Genomic DNA, 9,185 nt, shown 5'->3' on the forward strand with positions numbered 1-9,185 from the left:
GAGGGCATCTCTGGAACAAGCCAAAGACCTATACTTGCATTTTTAAAATAAATTATTCATGTGATTTTGGACTCTAGAAGGTTATTTGAGGTAACTGTTAGAAAAGACTTCTGAGAATTTTTGTCTTTCTAGGGTATAGCCTGAAACAGACACACACACACACACACACACACACACACACACACACACACACACACACACACAAATTCCCTTTTAAATACATGATAATAAAAAATAAGGTATTTGGTATTATATATTAGAGGGACTAATCTTTAGGACCAGGCTATCTGAATTCCAATCCCAACCCCTGTAACAATGTATAATTTTGACTATAAATACTAGATGAATCTATCTTTGCTATTTTATTAATGTTCATATTTGTGAAAGATTCAAAACTACACATTATTAAATTACTAATTAATAACAACTATTACCCTAATTACTTTCCAATGTAAATGAAATGACAGTTTACACTTTATATTTCAAGAAGTCTCCAAGATATTTGATCTGCAAATACTAATATAGTCAAGTTGAGTAGCAGTACTTTAATTATTCACAAGATCAGTGTATATTACTTACTTTTCTGTTGTTGAGACAATATGCCACATTCTGAAGCAATTTATGAAAGATAAAGGTGGATATGATTCTATCATGGTGGGGTACCACAGAAGCAAATAGCAGACATGACAGTAGAAACAGGAAGTGGAGGGATTACATATAGCAAACAGTAAGCAGAGAGATATAACTGGAAGTGAAACTATGCTACAAACTTTGCAGGCCCCTTCTAATAATTTCCTTCCTTCAGGAGGGCTACACTTCCCTATAACTGCCCCAAAACACGGCCACCAATTGGGGACCAAGTTTTCAAATACCTGAGTCTACGGAGGACATTTCTCATTCAAACCACCACACCTGGCTCATAAAAAGGCTCATAAAGTCAGTTACTATTGAGGTATTTCCACATTTCTAAGTATATTCATAGTTTTTGATTTGTGTATACTAAGCCCAGTATTTATTTGAGGCCATTTGTTCAGTGACTGCTGTGGTTTGAATAAGAATGGCCCCAATAGGCTTGCATACTTGAATGCTTTGTCATCAGGGAGTGGCACTACTTGTGAAGAATTAGGAATATTCTGGCCTTCTGGGAGTACATGTGGTCTTGTTAGAGGAAGTGTGTCCCTGGGTTGAGGTTTCAAAGGCCCAAGCCAGGTCCAGTTTCTCACTTTTCCTGTTGCTTGCAGATCCAGATAAGGAACTCTCAGCTATTTCTTCAGCATCACATCTGCCCACATGCCACCATGCTTCCCACCATGATGATAATGGATTAAACCCCTGACACTGTAAGCAAGTCCCAGTTACATGCTTTCTTTTGTAAGAGTTGCCTTGGTCATCGTGTCTCTTCACAGCAGTAAAAGAGTGACTAAGACAGTGACCAACAAATATATCATGAATCTGATTTTAAATATGTGGTAACAGAGACAAATAGAATAGAGAAAGTAAAAATTATGTGAAATTATATGCAATCTATAGGTATATAACATTTAAGCTTTCAGTTAGCATATAAATATGTATGATATGAGGTATGCTATTTATAAAACAGAAAATATTTTAAAAAGAAACAGAACATATCTGTGAGATATATTTTCTTCAGATTACTTGCCCAGTGACACCTTTTAAAACTAGAAAGGAATGTTTAAATGAAGCAGTTTCTGTCTGCCATTTAAAAATAAACATTATTAATTATCTATCGATTTATCTATTCTATGTGTTCAAAGACAATAAAACTGAAGTTCAAGCCGACTATATGTAACCTACTTCCTCCATAGTCTTCTTCTTTTTTTTTTTTTTTGATTTTTCGAGACAGGGTTTCTCTGTGTAGCCCTGGCTGTCCTGGCCTCGAACTCAGAAATCCGCCTGCCTCTGCCTCCGGAGTCCTGGGATTAAAGGCGTGCGCTCCATAGTCTTCTTGCTCATATACTGTCACACCCCCACTGACTCTGCATGTGTGGGTTTTTGTGTGCCTGCCCATTTCTCTGTGTGTGCACAGAGACAGCTGAGGTGGAACATGAAGTACAATAAGAATGTGTGAGGAAGGGCATGGCCATTCTCCATAAAGGATCCCAGCCTCCTATGGCTTTGCTGTTTTAGGAATATGAAGACTAGTTGAGCATAACTTTTGGTCTCTGACAATGAAGGCATGGAAGCATATCTTCGAGATACTCCACTGAGTGGTGTGGGAGCACATACATGCAAGCCAAAAGGAATGGGTGAAGCATCACTGTTCAGGCCCATGGCTTTATGAACCCATGGTTTATGTGTAAGGATACATGTGGTCTGTGGTTGGTGAGAAACAAAGATAGTCCTGGTGTAAGCAGGTGCCTTAAGTGCCTTTGCAGACGTTGGGAAAGGTTTACGTTTTTTTTTTTTTTTTCCCACTTTGAAGTCTAAAGTCTTCTCTTGTGCCCACCTAAGTGATCATAGGTAGTGTAAAGAAAGATTGATGATCATTTTTTGTTTTTTGGCTAAGCTAAAGTAGAGAAGTTCAGGTGGCAATCTAGAGGGAAACAACAACTTAAGTGCAGTGTCTTAGGAATGGGCAATGAGGGGGGCTTTCGAGTAGTTCAGCTTTGATGTAACTAAGGTCTCAAGTACCCACAGAAAAAGCATTCTTCTGATGAATGAAATATGATTGTGCCTTGGTCGTAGGACAGAATGGGAGCTCAGGTGTGCAGCACGAATGTGCATATACAGAAGGAATGGTACATAAAAAGGGTTACTGCTTGTGACACCGGTAGAGCACGTCCATGTAATCCTCCTATAGATACATTTAGAAGACTAGATAGTACGTGATTATTACATAATCTGCAGGGCACAAAAACACATTCCAATACTAATTTTGTGTTTTTGAAGAAACTGAGGTCACTTTTCCTGTTTTCTTAGAGCTCTGTCAAAAGCACTCAAAATTCTCCTTGTGCGATTTCACTCTTGTACTGTGTTTTGACAACAGTTCATAACTGAGGGAATTCAGGGCGGGAACTCAATCAAGAGCTGAAGAACTGGCTCACCTTCTGGATTGTACTCTGGATCATGATTAGCTAGGCTTCTTACACGATCCAGGCCTACTTGCCTAGGGGTGGTGCTGCCAACTGTGGGTTGGCCCCTCTCGCATCAGTCATTGGCCAAGATGCCCAACCTGATGCACTCAACTCCACAGCTGAGATGCCATCAGAGGACTCTAGACTGTTTCAGCTGACAGCTGCAGATACTACCTAGGACTCCATGTCACTTGTCAGACTGACACAAAAACACGATTTTCAATTGTTGTTTCCAAGATCTCTCGTAAAGATCAAAATATAAAACACAATTCAACTTTTAGATTTGAATTTTATGCTTAAGCTTTTGACTTGCATTTATGCCTGTGTACCACATGCATGCTCAAGTGTGACGGTTGTGAACCACTATGTGGGTGCTGGGAACTGATCCCAGGTCCTCTGAAAGAACAAGTGCTCTTAACACCTAAGCCATCCCCCTAGTCTCCAATAGGCCAAATTTTATAAGTTCCACAATCTAAAAATTTTAATATTTTAAAAATCCAAGGTCTGTTTAAATATCCAAAGTCTCTTAATTGTGGAATACTGTAAAATAAAAACAAGATGTTACAGAATTTATTATTACAAAATGGAAAAAAAATCAGTGTGTAGTTACAATGACATCAAAGCAACTCCCAAAATCCAGTAGTGTCAATCAAATACTTTACTTCAGTATCTCATGTTTGGAAATCACTCATGGTCATCTGGGCTCCAAGTCACTACAGTTACTTATGCTCTGCTATCTGCAGCACACATAACTTGTTTCAAACATAAGTTCAGGTTGGGTCTATTCCACACTCCCCCCACCCCACCCCCACCATCCTGGTGAGCAACCCATGTTCCTGGCATCTCCAATATCCTGGGATCTCTTTACTGTTAACTGATGCTTCACTTCACCAGTGGTCACTCAGGATGTCTCTAGAGTGATTCCAACTCTGCCACAAAGTGCCAAGCCTCGGCTGTTCTCTATGACTCCTTCATGCCTTCAAAACCAATACAATGTGGGTGACCTTACCCATAATTTGCCAATTTTTCTGTTGGCTTGTTGTATACCCCCGTCTCCCTTATGTTGACCCTGAGAAAATACTGCTCAGATTTCATCTTAACGATGCTGACCTCCTACCAACCACAGCTGATTCTTACTCAAATGGCCCTGCTGAAAGATTCGTTGCTTCCTTTTGAAATTTTTCAAAACAGGCTTGCCCAATAAGAGTGTTAAGAGAAATGAAGGTTATGGAGGCCTGGTTTAAAAACAACTCGAGTACTTACCAGCTTTTCGACTTCAAAGTTCTGAAACGTTCCACAATCTTCCCCATTAAACAACATGGTCATGTTCACTATGGCAACACTACACTCCCAGGAACAATTTCTGTTCTAGTTTCATTCTGTTGCTGGGATAAACCACCCATACAAAAAGCAACCTACAGAAAGGAAGCTTAAGCTTACAAGAACAAGTCTGTCAACAGAGGATGTCAGGGCAGTAGCTCAAGCAAAAATTGAGGCAGAAACTATGAAAGTATACTGTTCACTGACTCACTCTCTGAACTGCATTCTAGCTTAGTCCTTGATTCATGCTCAGGTAGACTTTATACATTCCATGACTACCTGACTAGATGGTGCCACCCACCCACTGTGAGCTGAGCCTTCCCATATCAATCATCAATCAAGACAATCTCTCACAGACATGGCCACAGGCCAATCTGATCTGATCAATCCCTCACTTGATACCCTCCTCAGTGACTCAGGTTGTGTTAACTTGATAGCTAAAATTAATCAGTAAAAGTAACTGTGTTTTCATTAAATTTCCTATTTCAAACTTAACATGCTTTCATACAATCACATTCTTTATCCCCCCACCCCACCCCATACACACATACAAGCCTGGATGATCCAGAATGAGAAGCTCAAAGGTTGTCAGAAGAAGCCAATATCAATGAGCACTCAATGTACACAGAAGTGATAAAATGTGATGTTTTGCATATGTGTACATGCCTGCCTCTGCGTGAATGTGCCTATTTCATTGAAGGATTCACCAGTAATAAGTGCAAGTATTTGGATAATTTCTTTTTCTATTCTAACTATTACCTAGATGTTGCCAAGAATCCTACGGATAAGGGAAGAATCAGTAATCTGTGACACCATTCCTTACTAAGACAAAGTGCTTTTAATTGCACATATAAAAAGAACTGAATAGTGTTTCTTTGCTAAGACCCATATTAGCCAATCCAGTTTGTTTACATTTCATGTCCAAGCATTACACTTCCATGTTCTCACTATAAATTAATATGGTGTTTGTAGACCATTCCAGTGCTAGAATGGATATGTATAGGATTGGCCCACTTTCATTCTTTCTCATATGTATATTATTTTTTTCCTGGCACCATCTATTAAGATTGTTTCCCCTACATTTAGCAGTTATGGAAACTTTGTAAAAATCATTTGACCGGGGTTGATGAGATGGCTCAGCGGATAAGAGCGATGACTGCTCTTCCGGAGGTCATGAGTTCAATTCCCAGCAACCACATGGTGGCTCACAACCATCCATAATAAGAAACAAAAAAACAAACAAACAAAAAAATCATTTGACCGGGGCTGGAGAGATGACTCAGTGGTTAAGAGGACTGACTGTTTTTTCAAAGGTCCTGAGTTCAAATTCCAGCAACCACATGGTGTCCCACAACCATCCATAATGAGATCTGATACCCTCTTCTGGTGCATCTGAAGACAGCTAGTGTACTTACATATTATAATGAATAAAATAATCTTTAGCAAGCGGGGCTGACTGGAGGGAACGGGGTTGACCAGAATTCAAATTCCCAGCAACCACATGATGGCTCACAACCATCAGTGCAGCTTCAGTGCACTCATATACATTAAATAAATAAATAAATAAATAAATAAATAAATAAATAAATAAATCTTTAAAAAAATCATTTGACCACATATGTGCAGGGATTTTTTTTCCTGGTCTCTATATTCTACTCTATGTGTCTAGGAGCCTGTCTTTATGCTAGACCCATGTCGTTTCATTTATTGCAACTTTATAATAAGTCTGACATTAGGAAGTGTAAGTCATAGGAGTTGATTTTATTTTCAAACTTACTACCCTTTTTAGGGGTCCTTTGAGACTTCATGTGAATTTTTAGGGTATTTTTCTATTTCTTTTTTTTCTTTTGTTTTTGTTTTTGTTTTTTGAGACAGGGTTTCTCTGTATAGCCTTGGCTGTCCTGGAACTCACTTTGTAGATCAGGCCGCCCTCAAACTCACAAATCCGCCTGCCTCTGCCTCCCGAGTCCTGGGCCGGGCCTTTTTTTTTTTTTAAGATATTTTCTTTATATACATTTCAAATTTCAAATGCTATCCCAAAAGTTCCCCATACCCTTCCCCCCAGTCTCCTACCCACCCACTCCCACTTCTTGGTCCTGGCGTTCCCCTGTACTGAGGCATATAAAGTTTGCAAGAACAATGGGCCTCTCTTCCCAGTGATGGCCGGCTAGGCCATCTTTGATACATATGCAGGTAGAGACACGAGCTCCAGGGGGTACTGGTTAGTTCATATTGTTGTTTCACCTATAGGATTGCAGATCCCTTTAGCTCCTTGAGTACTTTCTCTAGCTCCTCCATTGGGAGCCCTGTGATCCATCCAATAGCTGACTGTGAGCATCCACTTCGGTGTTTGCTAGGCCCCGGCCTAGTCTCACAAGAGACAGCTATATCAGGGTCCTTTCAGCAAACACTTGCTAGTGTATGCAATGGTGTCATCGTTTGGAGGCTAATTATGGGATGGATCCCTGGATAAGGCAGTCTCTAGATGGTCCATCCTTTTGTCTCAGATCCAAACTTTGTCTCTGTAACTCCTTCCATGGGTGATTGTTTCCAATTCTAAGAAGGGGCAAAGTGTCCACATTTTGGTCTTCGTTCTTCTTCAGTTTCATGTGTTTTGCAAATTGTATCTTATATCTCGGGTATACTAGGTTTCTGGGCTAATATCCAATTATCAGTGAGTACATATCCGTTGAGTTCTTTTGTGATTGTGTTACCTCACTCAGGATGATGCCCTCCAGGTCCATCCATTTGCCTAGGAATTTCATAAATTCATTCGTTTTAATAGCTGAGTAGTACTCCATTGTGTAAGTGTACCACATTTTCTGTATCCATTCCTCTGTTGAGGGGCATTTGGATTCTTTCCAGCTTCTGGCTATTATAAATAAGGCTGCTATGAACATAGTGGAGCATGTGTTCTTTTTACCAGTTGGAACATCTTCTGGATATATGCCCAGGAGAGGTATTGCAGGATCCTCCGGTAGCACTATGTCCAATTTTCTGAGGAACCGCCACACTGATTTCCAGAGTGGTGGTACAAGCTTGCAATTCCACCAACAATAGAGGAGTGTTCCTCTTTCTCCACACCATCATCTGCTGTCACCTGAATTTTTGATCTTAGCCATTCTGACTGGTGTGAGGTGGAATCTCAGGGTTGTTTTGATTTGCATTTCCCTGATGATTAAGGATGCTGAACATTTTTTTCAGGTGCTTCTCAGCCATTCAGTATTCCTCAGGTGAGAATTCTTTGTTTAACTCTGAGCCCCATTTTTTAATGGGGTTATTTGATTTTCTGGAGTCCACCTTCTTGAGTTCTTTATATATACTGGGTATTAGTCCCCTATTTGATTTAGGATATATAAAGATCCTTTCCCAATCTCTTGGTGGCCTTTCTGTCTTATTGACGGTGTCTTTTGCCTTACAGAAGCTTTGCAATTTTATGAGGTCCCATTTGTTGATTCTCGATCTTACAGCACAAGCCATTGCTGTTCTATTCAGGAATTTTCCCCCTGTGCCCATATATTCTAGGCTTTCCCCCACTTTCTCCTCTATAAGTTTCACTGTCTCTGGTTTTTTGTGGAGTTCCTTGATCCACTTATATTTGACCTTAGTACAAGGAGATAGGAATGGATCAATTCACATTCTTCTACATGATAATCGCCAGTTGTGCCAGCACCTTTTGTTGAAAATGCTGTTTATTTTTCCACTGGATGGCTTTAGCTCCCCTGTCAAATATCAAGTGACCATAGGTATGTGGGTTCATTTCTGGGTCTTCAATTCTATTCCATTGGTCTACTTCTCTGTCACTATACCAGTACCATGCAGTTTTTCTCACAACTGCTCTGTAGTACAGCTTTAGGTCAGGCATGGTGATTCCACCAGAGGTTCTTTTATCATTGAGAAGAGTTTTTGCTATCCTAGGTTTTTTGTTATTCCAGATGAATTTGGAGATTGCCCTTTCTAGAAGAATTGAGTTGGAATTTTGATAGGGATTGCATTGAATCTGTAGATTGCTTTTGGCAAGATAGCCATTTTTACTATATTGATCCTGCCAATGCATGAGCATGGGAGATATTTCCATCTTCTGAGATCTTCTTTAATTTCTTTCTTCAGAAAATTGAAGTTCTTATCATACAGATCTTTTACTTCCTTAGAGTCATGCCATGGTATTTTATATTATTTGTGACTATTGTGAAGGGTGTTGTTTCCCTAATTTCTTTCTCAGCCTGTTTACCCTTTGTGTAGAGAAAGGCCATTAACTTGAGTTAATTTTATATCCAGCTACTTCACTGAAGTTGTTTATCAAGTTTAGGAGTTTTCTGGTGGAGTTTTTAGGGTCACTTATATATATTATCATATCATCTGCAAAAAGTGATATTTTGAGTTCTTCCTTTCCAATTTGTATCCCCTTGATCTCCTTTTGTTGTCGAATTGCTCTGGCTAGGACTTCAAGTACTATGTTGAATAGGTAGGGAGAACGTGGGCAGCCTTGTCTAGTCCCTGATATTAGTGGGACTGCTTCAAGCTTCTCACCATTTACTTTGATGTTGGCTACTGGTTTGCTGTAGATTGCTTTTATCATGTTTAGGTATGGGCCTTGAATTTATGATCGTTCCAAGACTTTTATCATGAATGGGTGTTGGATTTTGTCAAATGCTTTCTCTGCATCTAATGAGATGATCATGTGTTTTTTGTTTTTTAGTTTGTTTATATACAGGATTACGTTGATGGATTTCCGTATATTGAACCATCCTTGCATCCCTGGGATGAAAC

This window comes from Mus caroli, unplaced genomic scaffold (genome assembly GCF_978045245.1).
Source record: "Mus caroli unplaced genomic scaffold, Mus_caroli_1 scaffold_5, whole genome shotgun sequence".
NCBI lineage: Eukaryota > Metazoa > Chordata > Mammalia > Rodentia > Muridae > Mus > Mus caroli.